The sequence below is a fragment of the Podarcis filfolensis genome (genome assembly GCF_964270895.1).
Source record: "Podarcis filfolensis genome assembly, chromosome: 5".
Classification (NCBI taxonomy): domain Eukaryota; kingdom Metazoa; phylum Chordata; class Lepidosauria; order Squamata; family Lacertidae; genus Podarcis; species Podarcis filfolensis.
The window spans coordinates 55,758,061-55,777,962 of NC_139608.1; the positions used below are offsets into that span (position 1 = coordinate 55,758,061).

General features: G+C 43.6%; 1 protein-coding gene and 1 long non-coding RNA gene across 5 annotated transcripts in view; one reads left to right on the forward strand and one right to left on the reverse strand.

The window, feature by feature from the left end:
• The window catches only part of CTBP2 (C-terminal binding protein 2), a 199,465-nt gene extending 186,926 nt beyond the window's left edge, over window positions 1-12,539 (reverse strand). The window contains exon 1 of one of the 4 annotated variants that reach the window (XM_083616855.1): window positions 12,423-12,539. The gene's annotated coding sequence lies outside the window, so the exon portion shown is untranslated. Of the gene's footprint in view, window positions 1-10,902; window positions 11,071-11,274 lie in introns of those variants that run through there. The other 3 variants (XM_083616852.1, XM_083616851.1, XM_083616857.1) reach the window with 3 other exon arrangements.
• A 25-nt stretch (window positions 12,540-12,564) lies between these two features.
• LOC310763997 lies at window positions 12,565-16,552 on the forward strand. Its single transcript, XR_014548952.1, has 2 exons — window positions 12,565-15,199; window positions 16,055-16,552. It is a non-coding gene; the product is annotated as an uncharacterized lncRNA (long non-coding RNA).
• The last annotated feature ends 3,350 nt before the right edge of the window (window positions 16,553-19,902 follow it).

Sequence of the window (19,902 nt, forward strand, 5' to 3'; positions counted from 1 at the left end):
ATGCTACAACAAGCAGAAAAATAATTAGGTAGTGCACCAAGACCTCAACAATTCTCCCAGCGTTCCGTGGGGCAAAAAGGTTCAGGAAAAACCTTTATTTTGGGGGCCACAATTCTTTCCCAGTTGTTCTGCTTCCATGTAAAGGTGAAAAAACTCAAGTATCTGTACCTGAAGCTGCCCTTAGCAAACTCCATACACAAACAAGCCTCTTAAGTAAACACACCTAAAGAATAACACAAAGCCAAGTAAACAACGTTTTGATATGCTGCATGTAAGCTGTGCTATAGAAATGCCCTTTCCGTTGGAAACAGTGGCCTATATACAGAACAGAAAGTCAGGTCCCTGCCCTGAAGGAGCTTACAATAAACGATTTGTCACCAGGGAGGCAATGGGAGGGGAAGAGGAGGGAGGTGAGGATAAATAGGGGGATAGAAGGCCTTGAGACACAAATATTTAGGTTTAGTACTCAAGGTGGATTTACCACAGGCTTCATGGAAAACATGGGGCAATCTGAAGGAATGGTTTCACAAAGGGTTTTGGAGGGAAATCTAAGCATAAGGGGTAAGGAAAGCAATTTAAATACACAAGAGGGCTCCAGACACTTCAGGATGCTACGGTGTGAGGAGCAAAGGTCACAGGCAGAAACTATGAAGACTTGGAAGAGACAGCCACAAGGGGAATTGAAGGGAAGGATGTGGGTTTTGTGCTGAATCCAATACAGGATAGAAATCCAAGGTGGAGCATCATATGTTCTGAGTAGCATATGCTTCTCATGGCATGGAGGCATCAGAGCGGCAACATGACAAGGAAACAGTCAAGAAAATTACAGTAGTTTGGGTGGCAGATGACTAGATTGCAAATCAATGTTTCCCCTAGGAGGGCAAACAGGAAGCGTATAGATAGTTGTACAGAAAGAAGCAACATGTCTTGGCAATAAACTGAAAGGGTTTGGGGGGCAGGGGTAGAAGGAAAAATCAAAGAATGGACCAGGGCTTTGTGCCTGGATACGGGGAGTATACAAGGAGAGAGAAACTTGGGAGGAAAGTGCATTAGGTTGGTCTCAGACAATGATAAAACATCCCACCAGAGATATCAGCTAGGCAGTTGGAGATCAGGTGGAGAGGCGGACAGAAAGGTAGATCTAGGTTTCATCAGTAAATAGATAGTATTGAGAGTCATGAGATTTGATGAGCCACCCTGAGTCACGTAAGAAGAGAACCAGCGAGGGCAAAGACATGGAAACACAGTATGAAGGGAGTCAAGTAGGAGGGAGTGATCAACTGTCTCAAAGGTAGCGGAGAGGTTAGGGAAGATAAGGACAAAGTGGAGACTGCTGGATTTGGCTGTAAGATAGATTTCTGTGAGAGCCAGAAGAGGACAGAGGGCAGATTGTTAAGGGAGCTGGAGAAAATTAAGGCAGCGGGAATACATTAAGAGCTTGCTGTAAAACTGGACAACTGTCAGGAGGACAGGATAAAATAAGGGATTTTGGTAAGAAAAGGGGAATAATGGTAATGGTGGCAAGAAAGGGAAAGGTCATTTATGTGGTTAAGAGGAGCAAAATGGCAGAGAACATGACAACCAGAAGCTGGGAGAGGACAGCACCAAAGCATAGGTGATGAGATCAGGGTACTCAGCTTGTTAGGTGAGACAGGGGAAAAGAGAAAAGAGCTTAGGAAGTGGCAAGAAAAGGGAAAGCTTGGAAAGTGTGAGTGAGTAAGGAAGAGAGATTGGACCAGAGAGTGCTGGATGTTGTTGTTGTTGTTTAGTCGTTTAGTCGTGTCCGACTCTTCGTGACCCCATGGACCAGAGCACGCCAGGCACTCCTGTCTTCCACTGCTGGATAGAACCTACTAAAGCTGTCTATGAGAGGAACAGATTTTACCTGCTCTCTCCCTCATCCCCCAATGCAGCCTCAGAATCTGCTCCGGAGGGTCGGTGGACCCTCTGGAGCAGATTTATGCAGTGCTTGTGGAGGTCCGGGGGGGGAGGGAGGCGAGGAAGATGAAATCCCATTGTACGAGCCTGTTCCCTTACACAATGTTGGATTCTACCCAGTGTTTTGTTGAAAGATGAGATAAAGTCTTTGGTAGAAGGAGGGAGAGGAGAAAGGAGAGCCTTAGTTAAGCATCAAAGGTAAGGAAAAGGCACTGGGATAGCTTAAAAGCTGGTGTGCATTAGGATAATGGAGTAGGGTGCTTCACAGGGAAGTTGGCACAGGAAGGGACGAATTTATAATGGACAAAATCAGACAGCACTTTTGTTCTTTTACAGATGTTCAGCAGAATAATATAGTCGAAAAGTATCTACATCTTTTCAATATTGGAGTTATTTAGTAACTTTGAATCAGTGCACATTACTCCAAGTCTTCTTTGGAGCTCAATTCCATAAAGATTAGGTCTCCACTCCACAGATTCCCTTACCATGCTATGCTTCAGGGCCCTATTCACTTCACAATTGGCAGGCACTGCTGCAAGTAAATAGCAACTGATTGTTTGACAACACTACAGGTGTATAACATGTGCTGGAGCAACCAAGGTGTTCCACATTTCCCAAAGAAAAGCTTCACCAATGCTTATTATTATTATTATTATTTTCATTTTTACACCACTTTACATTGTTAAGAAAAAAATATCAAAGTGGTTTACAGCCTACATTAAAACACCAAACAATCCAGAAGAAAACATTGCAGAAGAAAGTCAAATATAAAGCCTGCATTCAAAACAACATAATTAACAGGAACCTAAAATTTATCTCAAAGCTATCAAATCAAAACATTACAATGAAGGTCATGTACAAAATGAACATTTAATGCACCAAAGTTAACCAAAAAAAACTACCTTGAACATTTCAAAAGAAAACATTACTAAAGGAAGTCAAATATAAAATGCACGTTTAAGGCAGCATAATTAGCAAAATAATAAAATATCTTAAACATAGAAGATATCTGCTGTTGTTGCTGCCAACAGAAGTTCATGTCAGGCAGCAGCTGTAGAAGCTGAGGCTCAGTGACCTCGGAGACACTAAGATAGCTAGGACATATTTAAACATGTCTTGCAAAAAGTAATTATCACTTTTTAAAAAAATTATCTGTATTTATTTTTAAGTTCAGAGTATTAGAACAGGTGAAAGGAGTTCTTGTGGGTTCCAATAAAATGTGTGCCTCTGCAGCAGTACTGTGCCTCCACAGGACTGTCCCACCAAAAACACATGATTATCAGGATGAATTTCACATACATTTTTCATGAGTGATAAATAAATCAGGATATTAGATTCCTATTATCCATGACCATTAATCTTTGCTGAGAAAGTCATGGGAACCTGCAGAACCAACAGAGATCAGAACAACATAATCGAAGTTCTGGCAACAATCTGAAAGTCAGTGAAGTCTTACCCAAAATAAATTTAGAAACTTATATTGTTAACATATGCCCACAAATTCTCTGTGGATTTCTTCATTTGTAGCCCTTCGAAATCCCTTACTCTGCAAGTGTCATTTATTACATTTAAAATCCTGCCTTTCATTTATCACAGAGCTTGGAAGCAAGCAAACACAGAATTCCCAGGCAATCTTCCATCCATGAGTTAACTACAGACTCGGAACCCCTTTGACTTCAGCAAAATTGTTGAGTCAAGACTAAAGGTGGCCGTGCTTCACATGGGAATAAATAAAGGGCTGGCTTTCCTCACTAGCAACCAAGCACTGCTCTTAGGTGTCTGGGATTAAGTAAAAGGGCATACTCTATCAGATGTGTGACTTCCAGGCTGGTTTGAGACCTCCCAAGCACTACTCCTTTCCTGAAATTAACACCTGGGGGAGGGCAATGAGACAAGGAGAGAATAGTTAAATAAGGACTCCAATGAAAAGGGAAACCTGCTTGCTTGGTCATTTGTGACAAGTAAGAATTGCCTCCAGGAGATAAAAGAGGAAAACATTACAAAAGAGTGTGGCTGTTTTTAGCTTTTCCCTTTTGGGCCACAAAAGATGTGGGAAGGGCAACAGCTCAATGGTAGAGCCTCTATTTTGCATGCAGAGGGACCCAAGTTAAATCCTCAGCATCTTGAGATAAGGCTGGGGATGTTTCCTAGCTGAAACCCTGGAAAGCCCCCGCAGACAATGCTGAGCTAGATGAGGCAGCTTCCTATGTCCTGAACATGGGCATATGAGAAAAAAGTTTGTGGACTAGTAGCTTTTATCTGGAGAATAATTTCTAGTCAGTAGTGATAGCAAGATGACTTGATGGGCATCTGTTGCTGGGTATTACCTTGTCTTATGCAATCTGTCAAGCGCGTCCAATTCAGAATTTGCCATTTTTAAGAATGTAATGAGGATATTCTCATAACAGCATGAATTGCTAAAGTATTATCCATACAGCAACCACCCAATCTGACAGAAAATTTGTCTTTACCAACCTCAGCTGGAGTAGATCTCTATCTGTAGCCTTCGTCTAGGACACAGCACATTTAGGCTTGATGCTTTTTAACAATAGGAAGATTATTAGCACTGGAACCCAAGACATGCTCACATAAATTATGTTGACAAGTCCTCTCTGCTAAAATGACAACGTTAAAAATGAAAGCAAGTGGCAGCGTTCCGCTGTTACTGCAAACTCCTCTTAATTTTTTTTCTTCCATTTAGGAAACACACAAGGGCAAAGGGTACAACTTGGCTTTCAAAAGTGATTCATGACAGGAATGCCTTGGTATTAACTGACATTCTGGAACTGGAGCTCTGCAAAAAAGTCACTCTGCAAGAGTTATCCTGTTAAATTGAACCTAAATAGAAGCACACTATAAAGAAAACTGTCGATCAAAGACTTGTTCTATATTGGTAAGTTACAAAGCCATACTTTAAAAATAAACGGATAAGGGAATGAATGGCATTCAATTTGCACTACAGAGCTTGACACACTGAGAACCGATTCAGTTTATGGCAGCAGATGCATTTACCACATTTACACCACTGTCCCTGATGGGTAACACAAAGTCTGAAGAGGAAACACAAGACAGCATGGAAAGGCCAACAGTCACATGTACCCAAATAAGTAGAAAACACATGGCAGAAACAGAGCCAATCTTGGCTCACCAGGATGTAATCACAGTGGCAGTGAATGGGTGAAGGATGCCCCTTTCCAGCAAGCCCTCCTTTACTCCTTAAGACCCTTTCTTGCCTCTCTACAGGAGCCACAGCTTATTTTGCAGAAGCAAGTCCTCCTCCAAGAGCCTACCTAGGCATACATTCTGCCCTCTCTAACTTGTCTACTACCTCACTTCCTGTAGACTACAACACCAGCTGAACATGTCCTCCAATGTTTAGAGCCAAGTATATCCCCCTATGTTATGCCAGGGGTAGCTTTCATGGTGCCCTCCAAATGTTTTGGTCTCCAATTCGTATCAGCGCCAGCCAGTATGGACAATTGTCAGGGCTAGGAAGTAACAGACAGGACAGAGCCCTTTTGCTTAAGTCTGAAATCTATTGTGGGGCAAACTGCAATGGTATACAGTGCTACCTCGGGCTAAGTACTTAATTTGTTCCGGAGGTCCGTTCTTAACCTGAAGCACCACTTTAGCTAATGGGGCCTCCCGCTGCTGCCACGCCGCCGGAACACGATTTCTGTTCTCATCCTGAAGCAAAGTTCTTAACCCGAGGTACTATTTCTGGGTTAGTGGAGTCTGTAACCTGAAGCGTATGTAACCTGAAGCGTATGTAACCTGAGGTACCACTGTACAGGCTAGCTGAGGGATGCTTAGAGAAGAGCACTTCTCTGTATTCCACTATGCAGCAATCAGTCAGAGACTGCATCTGTGGCAGCTTAAGTGTTCTTGCCAAAACCTTTTCTTCCCAACCTTTGACCTCAGGGTCAGCTTCTAACACTGCCACTTATTAAAGAGGGTGCTCCCTTATAGGTTTATTTATTTATTTATTTATTTAAAGTATGTAGCTTTACAACCTGCCACATAACACTGAAAGATTACAGGGTGGCTTACAACAAACAATGTAACAATCCCCCATCCGCCCTGCCGCCCAAATGCCCATAAAATATTAACATAGGACGGCAGTTAAAACTTCAGACTATGTCCACCAGGCTTGCCTGAGGCAACATTGACAGCAACAGCCTCCTAGTATCCAAGGCCTGGAGCAGCTAAAACTACGAAACCAGGAAGGGCAACCTGAGAGCATGAAAGAGGTTGATATGTGCGAGAGACAATAAAGAAAAGGTTAATCGATTCAAGTTTATTTTATTTTGTCAGGGTGCAGTTCTAAATTAGACAGTAGTTCTATTATAGAGACAGCAGGACATATCCCCAAGAAAACAAGGACATTTTCTGTTATTTACAAAGCACAGAACACTACTTATGCAGGTGTATTCAGGAGCAAGGCCTAAGGAGTTCAGTGAAACTTACTACCAGGTGAACAGATACAGCAACTTCCCTCAACATGATGCCCTCCAGATGTTTTGGGACTACAATTCCCATCATCCCTGACCACTGGTCCTGTTAGCTAGGGATCTTGGGAGTTGTAGTCCTAAAACATCTGGAGGGCCAAGCTTGCCTGTGCCTGGACTACACACTGGCCATGCTGGCTGGGGTTGATGGGAACTGTAATCTAACACTTCTGGAGAGAACCAGGGTGGATTAAGGGTTAAGTATGGGATTGCAGCCTTAAACGTTTTAACTTTTCCCATCAGGGAGCCTGCGGGCCTGCAGGTGTTGTTTGACTCCAACTTCCATCAGCCACAGCCAGCATGGCCAATGGTCAGGAACCACAGGTTACTTTGAAACTGGTATCTTTTGTTTCAGAAATAAGTAAGAATCCAGGATCAAACAGTCTGAGATTATTTATTTTTCACACCTACGTTCATTATCCAGTCTCTGCATCATGATGTAAGAAATGTTTCATGGGGTCATGCTAGCTGCATGATCCATATGATTTTTTTTTTATGGAAGTATTTCCAAAAGATGGATACAGAAGCAGTTGTCTAATTTTCACCTATTAACATTCACAGATTTATTAATATTTCCACACAGCCCAAACTCTTAATATGTAACTAAGAGTTGCAGCAATGCATTTTTTCCCATAGTAAGATGTTTAGTAGACACTATTTTGCCTACAATGACAACTCCCTTTTTTTTTGTCAATTTGAGACGGAATAAGAAGTTACTGAAGAAAATACGTTGCATGTAGATTATACTGTATTCTGAACTGCAGGTTGTGTCTATCAAAAAATTCACTCACCAACTCCACAGTTGGAAAATTTATGTGCTCTTATAAAAGAGCTGAAAACCATATCTACAAACCGTCAAAAACAGAATTTTATGAATCAGTTATATAAATGAAACGTCTGGAATACTATCAGCTCTGAAGTACGTCACTACTGTATTCTGAACAAACTCTTAAAATGCAACCGTTTTTCGTTTACATTTTTGAAGTAGCTTACACCATCATCCTTCAATGCATTAAAAAAACCTTTTTTTCTAACCAACTTTCACTAATACAAGCACATCATGGATGAGAACAAGATCTAGGCTGCATTCAGACATAGGATTTTTTAATATCAGTTTTACTAGTTATAATGCTACCACTTCTGTCATGATTTCTAATGTTCCTTTTACACTGCAGAACCTGTTGCATTATGGAACTGTGGCTTTTCAATTGATATAATACCATGTTGCACTAAATTTCAATCACACCAGGCATGAATGTCATCAGATAGGCTGCCACTCCTCCACCCTTTCTATATATGTGTGTGTGTGTGTGTGTGCACGCGTGTGTGCGCACACACGCACACTTGCTCCCCCATGATTCACCACATGGTATACCAAAAGCACCACCCAAAAGTTCATTACATGAGCAGTGAGGATGTGATTCATGGAAACCATGGGAAACTTACAACTCAAAACTCCTGTGGTTCTGTTTAAACAGTAGTTTCCAGAAAAAAAAATGTTTACAACACAAAAATGAGCAATAAACTTTCACTAGATACTACCAGATTTCCAGAAGTGGATTTTATATCATGTTAAAGATCACATAAAAATAACAGGTTGGAAAAGTTGGGAAGACAGAATAAAGTTTATTATTGTGTTGTGTATGTTTGTCCTTTATACTGTAAACTGCCCTGTGATCCTTGGATGAAGGGTGGTATATGAGCTTGATAAATAAAAAAAGTAACGTCTGAATGGAGTCCTACTGAAATCCTTGGAAGCTTAGGTCCAGTTAGCTGAAATTGCAAAATCAACTGGTTCTAACAGCATGGACTGTTTCCCCAAATATTCATCAATACTACCAACAGCAGCAAAGACAAGACATAAAGACCAAAAACTAACCTTGCCTCTCTTTCTGGCTTAATTCCTAAGAATAAGAAAATATGCTCGAAGTATAGAAGGCATGCTTATATGTATTATAGAAATATAGTTGCTTTATTTTTTGTCCCTATTACACTTGATCAAGAGCACCTGGCTCTACTTTCATTAATCGTTATGCACATTTAATTGGTTGTAATTAACTTAAAGAAAAACTATCAGCTTAAAAGTTACTCTTCTGTTGTGTTTCTCATTTCTTATGCACAATATGGTATCAACTGAAATACTTAACAATACATGAAATCCACATTTTGTTTTGCTTTTTTAAAGGGGCAAACTTTTCCTGAAACAGATTTTTGAAACCACCTGCCAAGTTAGGTTTGGGCCAAAGAACACTCTTCATGGATGAATCCCACTAAGTAATAAGCTTTAATCTACACAATTACACTGATATTTTTTTGAAAAAAAGAGATGAGGCTTTTTTTAAAGCATGACCCCCCCCCCAAGATGTTGAAGTTATAAACCCAACAGGGTTTCTGTTTTTGTTTGTTTTGGTGGGAGGGGGCTCAAATGCCACAATAACTATAAGAGAGATTTCATTTCCTGGCACAGATATATATTGAATCAATATTTAGACACATACAACATAAAGCATCTTGGTGCAATCATGTGATGTGTGTAATAGTATTTGGAAAGGAGACAATGTTATACCAAAGAGTTGGTCAAGAGAACAGGAAAACTTCAGACAATTACAAGTTAAAGGTCAGATGTAAACATCTTATTTATCCCTGAAAATGCCTTGCCTGACCAGCAGCAGAGTGATAGGTAGAGAAATTGTGTGTCCACAGGAGTTGCTAAGGAGCTGGTTTACACATTGATATTTCTCTGCTTATCTCCGCAGATGGCAACACCTTTCCACAACCCTCGGCCATTTCATTCTTGGAGACACAGCACCTCACTTTGAAATTTTCCATTTTAAAAGGAGCCAAATGATGCTTATTACTGCTCTCTGTGTTTCAAGAGGTGGGGCAGGCAGGGAAAGGAAGGAGGAGATCCATACAAAGTACGGGAACAATCAAAATCAGGTCTTCCCCTCCCCCCCAAAAAACCCCAGCAGCCGTTATTAGCAATACGGTATGTAAACATCCTCTCTGGCAGCTCGGTAGGGGACATTACTTCATCATTATTAATTTTTACAAGCGAATGGCCGAAAAACGAATCGAGCTCTGGTTATGTAGCGTAGGCTGCGAGAAGAGAAAAAAATCCGCTTTCTCGTGAGGGGTTGTAAGGCACACACACACCCTGCACGGCCACTATGCAAACGTCACAATGAAACTAAGCAGAACGCTTCCCCAGGAAAGAAAGGGCTTTTCAAATCTCCACGCAAAGCAGCCCTCTCCCCAGATGGGGATGCCTTGCTCGCAAGCCCCCGCCCCCGCTTCCCGAAGCGCCTCCGAGACCCATCCGGATTTTCCCGGCGTTGCTCATTTCCACCCTTTCCCCCAAACCCACATCGCTCTGCAACTGTTTGCTCTGCAAGGCTCTGGCGGATCCCGCTTTCGTTTTGCCCACAAAATCAATAAAGCGCCTTCCACGCCCGTCCCGGGCCCCACCCCCACCCGCCTCGCTGCAGATCTCCAAAGTAGTTTAAAAAGAGAAAGGGGAAGAGAGAAAGGGGAGGGGGTGTGCGTGTGTGGAAGGGGGGGGAGAGGGTCGAGACGGATCCCACCCAGCCGCCCACCCTCTTGCAATCGTCTCCCCTTATCGCCACTTCCAGCAGTAGGAAAACTTTCTCCGGCTTGCATTCAAGTACAGCGGCGCGGAGCGGGAGGGGGAAGTGCGGCGGGCCCCCGAGTCGGCTCTGGGCAGCCTGGGGAGGAGGAAGTCCCCGGGCTGGGCGGCGTGCAATGTCTGCCTGCCTCTCTCCCATTCCCCCCCTTGATGCCCCCTCCCCGCTCCCTTGTCTTGGCCGAGACTTTGGCAGCGCTGCAAACCGTGGGTTACCCTGCTAATCTGCTGGCAGATGTTGTCCATCACACTCAGCACTAAGTAAACAATGCAGAGCCCAGCAAAACAAAAGATTTCCACTTCACCTCATTTAACGTCTCTCACTTACTCTCCGCCTAAGCGGGGAGGGAAGGGGGGGATTTTTAAAGGATGAAGAAGGCGGGCAGCAACTTATTGTCATTTTTTTCCCTCTCCACCCCCCTCCTTCCGCCGCTTTCCTCCTCCGCCGTCAGCTTTTCGCCCTTCCAACATGCAACAGCAGCAACAACAAAATATCGGCTCTTTTTCTCAGATTCTCGTTTTTGGAGGTTTGTTTGGGTTTTTTTGGAAAGCGGGGACAGGGAGAGGCAAGCGATCCACTTGTTCCGATCTGCCCCACTTGGGCTCTGGAAAGCCAGTGCAATCTTGCCACCCCCCCTCCCAAAAGAGAAAAAAAAATTTTTTTTAATGAGACTGTGCGAATGGGAAGGTGGGGGAGAGAAAGGCGAAACATCCACACAACCCAGCGCGCGCGCGCTTAAGCACAAACCTGGATCGGAAAGCCTTTTCGACAAATCTACACACACACACACACACACACACACACACACACACCTTTCCATCGCGCTGGGTGGATGGGGGACGGGGAAAGCGGCATTCGCCCTAAAGAGGCACCATCTCGGCGGCGAGAGTTGGCTGGAAAGGGGCTCCGCAGACGGATAAAAGCCGGCCGGAGGGGGTGAGGTCTGACCAAAGATGTCCTCACATTTCAAGCTTCCCCTTGTCCTTCTCCCGCCCCCCCCCCCCTTTCCCTGGATGGCGCAGTGAAGCGAAAGCACTTGGACACTAGCACGGGCGCAAACATTACGAGGATTGCAGGTAGGTTCTGAGCGGGGAGAGCGAGACTCCCGAGCCCCGCCGAGAGAACCAGCCGGGGGGACCCTCTCTTCGGCTCCCCTTCGCCGCTTGCCTGCCCGCCCCGCTTACCTCGTCGTCGGGCTCCGAAGGTCCACCGGGAGCAGCCCGCCCCCCTACTTGGGCGAAAGCCGCCGCCTGGGCTCTCAGCGCTGCATCTTCCCCCCCTTGATCGATCGCCTCCGCTGGCTCCCCGCTCGCGCTCGCTCGCTCGCTCTTTTGATTATTATTATTCCCCGCGCCGGGGCTCCTGGTGCCAGAGATCCACCTTAAAACGAGACACGCACGCACACGCCGCCCCCCACAAAAAAACTTAATCCTCTCCTCCTTCGCCCAGCTCCGGCCGCTACTCCAAGTGAGGGGGGAGGGGGAGAATCGAATGGCAACTTGGATTCTTTTCCCGGCTTTGTGTTTTTTTTTTTTTTTAAAGAAGTCTTTGGCTGGGGCTCCTCCAGCAAAAAAGAAAAAGAAAAAGAAAAGGGGAGGGTGAATCCTCCCCCTCCCGGCTCCGTTTCTTCCTCCTCCGTTGTGCTAGGAGAGGTAGGGTCTCTCTCTCTCTCTCCTTTTTTTTTTCTTTTTGGGCAATAGGCGGGGTCTCTCTTTGCAAACCAATGACACAAACCCACATGGACCAGCCTCGCCCCCTACAGATACTCTTCACTGCAAATAGGCTTTCTCAGGGGATTAGTGGATCAGCTAAAGTACAAACAGACGCAGCAAGAAAGAAAGAAAAAAAGAGGGGGGGAGAAGGAAGGGGGCAAGAAGAGGGAGGAGGAGCGTCTCTTGCGCGGCGCTCTCTCTCCAACCCACCCACCCCCCAGTCCTACGGTTCCTCGCGTGTTCGACTTTCGCAGTTGGCAGGACTTGGGCGAGAGGAAAATTTAGGAAACGGGCAGGAACCGGCGCTGGGGAGAGAACCGGAAAGAAAGTGCAAAGCCTCGCCGCGGGAGCAGGAAAAAGGCGGCGGGTTCTTTCGGCGCCCCCCTCCCGCTTGGGGCCGAGGGAGCCCGGAGCCGGTAGTTGAAACGTGCCGCACGCTTTGCACCTTTCCCGGTTGCTACGGAGCCGGATCTTGCCCTTTCCCGGCGTGCAGGCACTCCACGCATTTTCTCTCCAGCCACGTGGAATTGCTGCCCTCGGCTCCCGGGAGCGGGAGTTTGCCCTTGTAACGTTACCCCCGCGTGGCAGCGATCATGATGCCCTCTGGGGAACCGGGATACCTGAGAAGTTCAGGAGACCCGTCACTTAGCCAGCAACTCCATGAGGAGGCCCGAGCTCCGTAAACAAGCCCAGCGGGGCACAATATCGCCCAGCACCGACCATTGCAAATCACCGGGCAAACGAGCACCGCAGTGCTAAACGCGCTTACTTGGGAGCACGTCCCGTTGGAGGCAGACGGAGTTGCAGGGAACACGCGTGAGCTCGGGCTGTGCAAACTGCAAACCCTCAACAGGGTTTGCTAGGGGTCGTTTACTCTGATTATAGTATGGTTTAAAGAGAAAAGCAGCTGTGGTGTATCCTCGCCGACGTGTGCAGTATTAGTGCTCCGGGGATTCAAGACACCTGCTCTGGCGTGAGTGCATGTAGGTTTAAATGATACAGTGGCCACAGGGAATGCACACACAGGGAAGCTTTTTTTTCCACGCAGATGGCACCATGTGTGGTATGATTCTGGTGTTGGGATTGATGGGAGCGAAGCAGTTTTACACCCCCCACAGCGTGAGAGTTTGCACTGGTATATAACTGGGCGAGAGAGTATTTGCTAGTTCTGTGGTTGTGGGACACGAGCCCATTAATGCTGCAGAGATGTGTGTTTGGCAGCAGCAAGAAGGATATAGGAGGGTATGTATGCGTCGTTGAGCAGGAGTGCTTTGGATACAGTGGTTGGTTGGTAAAGATACTGAATGAGCTGGTGAATGCTTGTAATGGTTGTGTGAATAGAGGTGAGAGTGATGTTGTGTAAACTGGTTGTGTGGACAGTGTGGATGGAAGTTTGTATTGCGCTGCCTACTAGTTTTACCCAATGTTATATAGTTCTTATGGGTACTGTGAACTTCCATACAGTATTAGGGTTTATTTTAATATAAACCATCTGAAATTGAGTGTATTGTGTATATCTGTGTTTTGTTTTTATATCTGGATTTTCCTTATTGTAAACCACTTTGACACCTTTGAATAGTAAGCAGTCTATAAATGGACTAAATAAATAGTGTTTAAATGGACCTTGCTTCTGAATAAGCAAAGGCTTTGTTTTGCTTTTTAAAAGCATATTTAAAGCAGGCCTAAGTCTTGTCATATTCAATAGGACTCACTCCCAGATAAGTGCACACAGGATGACAAAATCAGACTGATTCTGTTTAGGGGCAGAATTTGAAGGAATGCAATATAGTGCTTTTAAAAATGGCATATTGTGCCACATAAACAGGCCCGGCTTTTCATCCTGTTCTTAGGATTGCTCTTGTCTTGAGACATAATTAGCAACATTCTTCATCCACTCTGAAGCACACTAGAAGCCTCGGATTTTGCAGCTTTAAGTGATTCCAGGGTATTTAGAGCATGGCCAGACTTGAGCTTCCTGCACTCCCTGTTGGATGCTGCATAGCACACATTGGGAGTATGTGAAATGTCCAACAAAAATCTGGCTCCTTTCCTCCCAGGAACCCCTATGCTCACCATGAGAAGCCAGCCCATGCAAACCTTTTATATACTGAAGAACTCACAAATCTGGAATGTGAGGGTTGAAATAATGGAAATCACCCTATTCCTCAAAATGCATACTGCCTGTACAGCATGTGTGTGCCCTTAGTCACACACGCATCAGTAAAAAAGAATTGTGCTGGCACATCAAGCTCTGTGCTTGCTTTGTCCAACTGGGGGCTTTCTGTAGCAGCTTAGAAGCCTTTCGGCACCACCCTGTCATTTTCTCCCAACAATGTTTATTTGAATGTGTGATTATTAGATCACACATTCATCATCACCCCGTACAGAGCACATGTAATTTGAAATGGATGTTGCAGAGCCTCGGGATAAAGGCCACCAGACATGCTGAGCCCCTCCTGATGACATCTTAAGACAGAGGAGCTGACATGTACACCCCCACGAAGCACTAAAATTGATTTGAATACCATACAGTCACACTACGGTGTTCAAATGTCGAATGTGAGATAGCGATGGCACAGTCAGGCACATCCTCATTTGGGTCTTAAGTCTGTGTTGCTCTGAGGATGACTGTTAGCCCTATCACTCTTAGGTGTTTGGTTTTTTTTTTTTGCTTATCACAAAGATGCGGGCAGGTGGTGATCTTACCCTTTTTCTTTTTGTTGTATAATCTTCTAGCCTGTCTTGTCCTATTTATTTATTTCTGCTTATTCAGGAAGGAAGCAAAATCCATAGCTTGGCAAAATAAAAAACCTGAAGCTGTATCTATTGGAAAAGGCATCATCATGTGAATTGTAGTTCGTGAAACTATGTAAAAAAGAGGTTTACTGTATATTCATCCAGAAACAGAATTTGACTATGATTATACACTTAAGTCCACATTTAATTTGGTTATTTGAAGGAGGATTGACTTGGAAGTAAAATGCAATAAATTCAGTGGGACTTATATCTGAGCAAGCATGCATAAACGAGTGAGCTGAGAAGTCCTTGTCTCAGATCTCTCCTTAACCATGAGCTAGCTAGATGAAGGGACAATCAAACCAGACAATATATTGACCCTGCGCCTGTGCCTTTTAGGTGCAGGGTTGTTGTTCTGCGTGAATTGCTCGCACAAGGTGCCTGATCCGCATAGAGTGGGAGGTCAGAGGGCTTTTAACACATCACCCTTACTATGATCTCAGTTCCTTGTACATAAAGGCAGAGATGCTAAGCTAAATGTATAGTTTAGTTTGACCCTTGAGCGAGCCACTCTTTTTCAGTTGCCTTTCCCCTTCTCTCTAGCCTTCCTCTTCTATCCCAAATGGGAATAATACTACTTGACCTATCTTAGAAGACTGCTGTAAGTATTACTGAGATAATGCCTGTGAAGCACTCTTGAGTGAACACAAGTACTAATGTTCAGAATTGGTAGTAGTGTTCCCTTGTTACTGGTACTGCATATGTGGTTATACCTATAGGCAGTTCTGGGTGGAAATGGCCTCCTGTTCATCCATAATAGGAAATTTGTGTACCATATGTGGTCCAGTAAATATTTTTTATATGCCAGGTACTTTCATATGGCCAAAATAAGATATGGATAAGCCAAACCTGGGAACATTCCACAGCTAATTTTATGTCAGTGCATTTAATAGCTATGAAGTAGAATAGTGATTGCGTGGTAGTTGAGTGCTGATGATAGCGGTTGATTTTGCAAAATAGCTGCCAACAGCGACTTCTGCGCCATCTTGATCTTGGTTTACTGCCTATTTACTGAATGCATGTATCATGTTTATTGTGTAACTGTACTGTTTGTTCCTTGTGTTGGACTTAAATTGTTAAATAAAATGGGGAGGGTGAGAAAAACATAAAAAAATGTAAAAATATTTTATTCTAATCTCTGTATGCAAAATTATGGCTGATCTAGCCTTAATCCAGCAATATACTCTGGAACATTTGCACTTTAATTTTACAGTATTCTCCAAACTAATTATTTGCGTGCTTTCACACATCTTCATGTCATTTTAGTCTGAAATGTACTGAATTCCCACTCATGAAAGCTTGAACTCTGTGATCAGCAGTTGGCAACCAGTGAGCCAAATCATCAGCCTTTGGACGATTGCAGGCTGACCTGTAACAAACATCACCTCCTTCCTCTACCCATATACTTTTCCATCACCTGCTTCTCTCTTCCATTACCTCTTTCCTCTCTTTCCAGGACATAGTGAAGGAAAAACTGGAATGAGCACATCTCTCTGTTGCTTCAGTCCTTTGCTTCACTGTGGTAGGTAAGTAGAGTTGGAAAGAAGAGTGGTGATAACATATACAGGTGTGTGTGGCTTCTGTCCGTTGGTGAGATGTGTGGCAATGGAAGAGTATGCAAACTGAACAGAATCCCCAAAGGATTTTTGCCTCTGGTCTACAATGGCAATAGATCTGCCTGGTTGCCAACAAGATGCAGACTGTTGTTCTAAACTTTTCAAATGCTCCCCATGCCACTCAAATAAAAAAAGGCTGTGTTAGATTTCATTTACTGCATTTTTTCAAAGATAATTTTGATACATTATTAACCTGGTACATGTCATTTCAGGCTTTTCACTCATCAGTGATATTTTGGTTATGATATGGGCTTAAACATGTTTTTGTGCTCATTTGCAAAGTGCTGCTTGTGCAACCTATAGTGCTGGAGACATCAATAAAAAATTATAATTAATAATGACTCGTGTTTTTTGGCATGAACAGAGAGGCCTGTGTAGCTCTCATGAAGAAAACAAAAAAACGAGTGAATTCACAAGAGATTCTCCGCTAGGTTGGCTTGTAAAGGTATCAGTTAACACATGATAAATGTTGTGATTTTAACATGTGCCAGGTGAACTTCATCACCTCACACATTTTAAAAAACCTCAGGCAGCAAAGTAGAGAGCTCCTCTCAAAGTGCTGCGTTGCTGGAGAATGTAAGCTGAAAGGGGAACTGTTTTGAGCGATTTCAGTGTCTATACTACAGCTTTGGGGCAAAACAATATAGTATAAAGTGGTTCTGTGCCTTTGACAAGAGTGACCAGGTTGTCTTCGGAAGTAAGGCAGGAGGACATTTGTTTTTGTTTTATTTATTTTCCTCCTGCCACAGTTCTGTGATGATTAGAGAAACTCCACCTGATGAACTTTGTCCTGTCATGAAACTACTGAAGCCACCTGTCTTTAGGCCAGAGGTTGGCAGGTCAATCTCACCACCACCATGATTCTTAACTCATAAAACCATGCAAGGAGCTGTAGTTACTTCTCTCACGCTTATGAGACTAAGGCCATCCAAATTTACCTTATTGCATGTGGGAGCAAAAGGAGGAGGACCACAAAACATAAGCAGCTGCAAAGTTCCAGCGATACCAACTGATTGATCCTGTATCCAACGCCATGATGAAAATTTCATCTTTCCGAGAAGCTTTCTTAAAGGAGACCATGAAACAGAACAGGGAACAACTTTTCAAGCATGGAACATATAAACCATTAGCTGTATATTATCATATTATAGTTTAGGGGACCCTAAAAGAAGGAATTCTTCCACCTTTCAGGCTGCTTTAAAACGTCAACACTGAGAACCAATTCAAGCACTCAGTTTTCCTTGCCCTGTACCACTTCAGAGAAGGAAGGCGGGAAAATGGCATGAGTGAAATGCTCTCTTCCTATTAAAAAATCAGCATTATTGGAGGAAAGCTTTTAGTCTGACCTTCTTAACACAGTGCTACCTCGGGTTACAGATGCTTCAGGTTACAGACTCCGCTAACCCAGAAATAGTACCTCAGGTTAAGAACTTTGCTTCAGGATGAGAACAGAAATTGCATGACGGCAGCATCAGGAGACCCCATTAGCTAAAGTGGTACCTCAGGTTAAGAACAGTTTCAGGTTAAGAACGGACCTCCAGAACGAATTAAGTTCTTAACCCAAGGTACCACTGTAGTCAAATGCTTTCCATATATGGATATTTTTTAATGCCCTACCAATACCCTGATGTGGTTCAATCCAAAGAAGGTTGCAGTACACAATTTACACTGGCTTGTGCATGTCCAATAGGGACAATAAATTTCCTTAATAAATTTGTTCTTGATCATTGCATATTTCAGAAGTAAATTAATCCAGATGTTGAAATGAAAGAGAATGAGAATAAAGGACGTAACATTAAGAAGGATCTTGTTGAAGCCAGGTTAATAACAATCATAATTTGGTCTAAGGAAATATCTAGGTGGCAATGGGGAGCTACAGCAGACATAGGAGCTGTAGAGTATTCTAGGAAGGGCAGGTACAGTGGTATCTTAGTTCTCAAACTTAATCCAGAAGTCTGTTCCAAAACCAAAGTGTTCCAAAACCAAGGCGCATTATACTTGTTTAACACCTGAGATACTACACCTAACGGACAAACCTTCATTTGAGCTAAAGCTGAACAAGACTTACAGCACAGTTCTATGCATGTCTACATTACCTCTTCTGTAACATTTGAATGACATTCACATGTCTTAAAAAACACATCAGCATCATAAACAAGAGGGTTTGAAATGGCCTCAAAAAACTAGCAGTGCTATGCTCAGTTAGGAAACCAAATACTGCTTTTAACAAAAGAGTGAAGTCTAAAATACATTTTTTTTAAATGCAGGTCAGTTTTTCTCTTTATGTCTCCAGATTAGTTTTCAATGTGCAAACAGTAGATGTGAAAAGCTACTTATGCTTCTGGCTTTTTAAAGACTTTAGTTTGTGGAATAAATTCAACCGGTAAAATACTATTGCATACCACCCCAATCTCAGAGCGATGTGAAATTCCAGGGGTTCCATGCACTTACCCAGGGTTCCTGTTTCTTTTGGAATGAGGCACAGCAGAGACTGCAGTGTCTTTAGGGTATATGGTTTACTTACATAAATGTACAATCTGAGCCGATGATGAACACGTTCACAGAATTAACACCCAGAGAGGCCTTGCTTCCCCCATAGCAGCAACCTTAGATTCAAACAGAAATCAAATCTGGCTTTCTCTGGCTTCCCAATTAGGTTTTCTCCTAGCTTCTAGCTCACATCACTCAACTCTCAACTCTGACCATTTAAGAGAGGAGGCCTCACCCATTTGCTGTCTCACACAGATTCATTTCCTTTGTTCCCTTAAAGGCCTGTTACCTAGGGCCTAGGCTGTCACTACACCAGGAAGTTAGCCTGGCTTATATTTTAACACTTGCAGGTTCCAGGGGTTAGATGGGTGTCAGCATTGTTCTGAACCACAGGCCCAAAGGAGGTCTTGTGGGAGTGGTTGGGTACAGGGATACCAAAGAAGGATGTCAAAAACATCAGAGTGATCAGCAGGAGGTACCAACTTGTATAAAATATTGAGGGGCCCAGGTAAGCCCTGCCCCACATAATCACATGATGTGGCATGCACACACCATTTGAATGGCAATGCCCATCAACTTGGGCAAGGGGCAACCCCCTCAAATATTTTATTGGGGGGGGATGAAGCAACCACGGCCCCTAGAAGTTGACTCCTATGGTGATCAATTCTAGTTCTTTATTAAAGAAAGGTGTAGACTTGCAGCAAATCATCCTGCCAGTCTCATGGCCTTTACAGCCATGGAGTGGACATCACATCAAGGAGATGGCTTGTTTGCACCCAAGCCAACGTTCACACATTCTTTATACCCAAAGCAGCATACACCACTTTGGCCAGAACTTCCCATCATTCCACCTGACCAGATGAGGGCATAGATGGTAAATACCCACATCTTATCAGTAGTTCTGCTTTCAGGGCTTAGAGCCCAGCACCCCAAGCCCCGAGATAAGGATAACATCAAAGTAAGCCAATTAGCCTATATCAAAGCAAATGAATTTTAAACGTATATGACCTCTCACCTTTGGTTCAGCACACAGCATATAGCTTACTACCCCCCAACTCATAATAATACACTTAATTATTATAAGTAGCAGAACTTAGCTTGAGAGTAACCTAGTATAGGGTTGGGTTTGTTTTTTTTTGCATTTTTTAAACACATGGTCAGACATAATTTTACTTGTTAAACCTACTCTGCAGAAAGT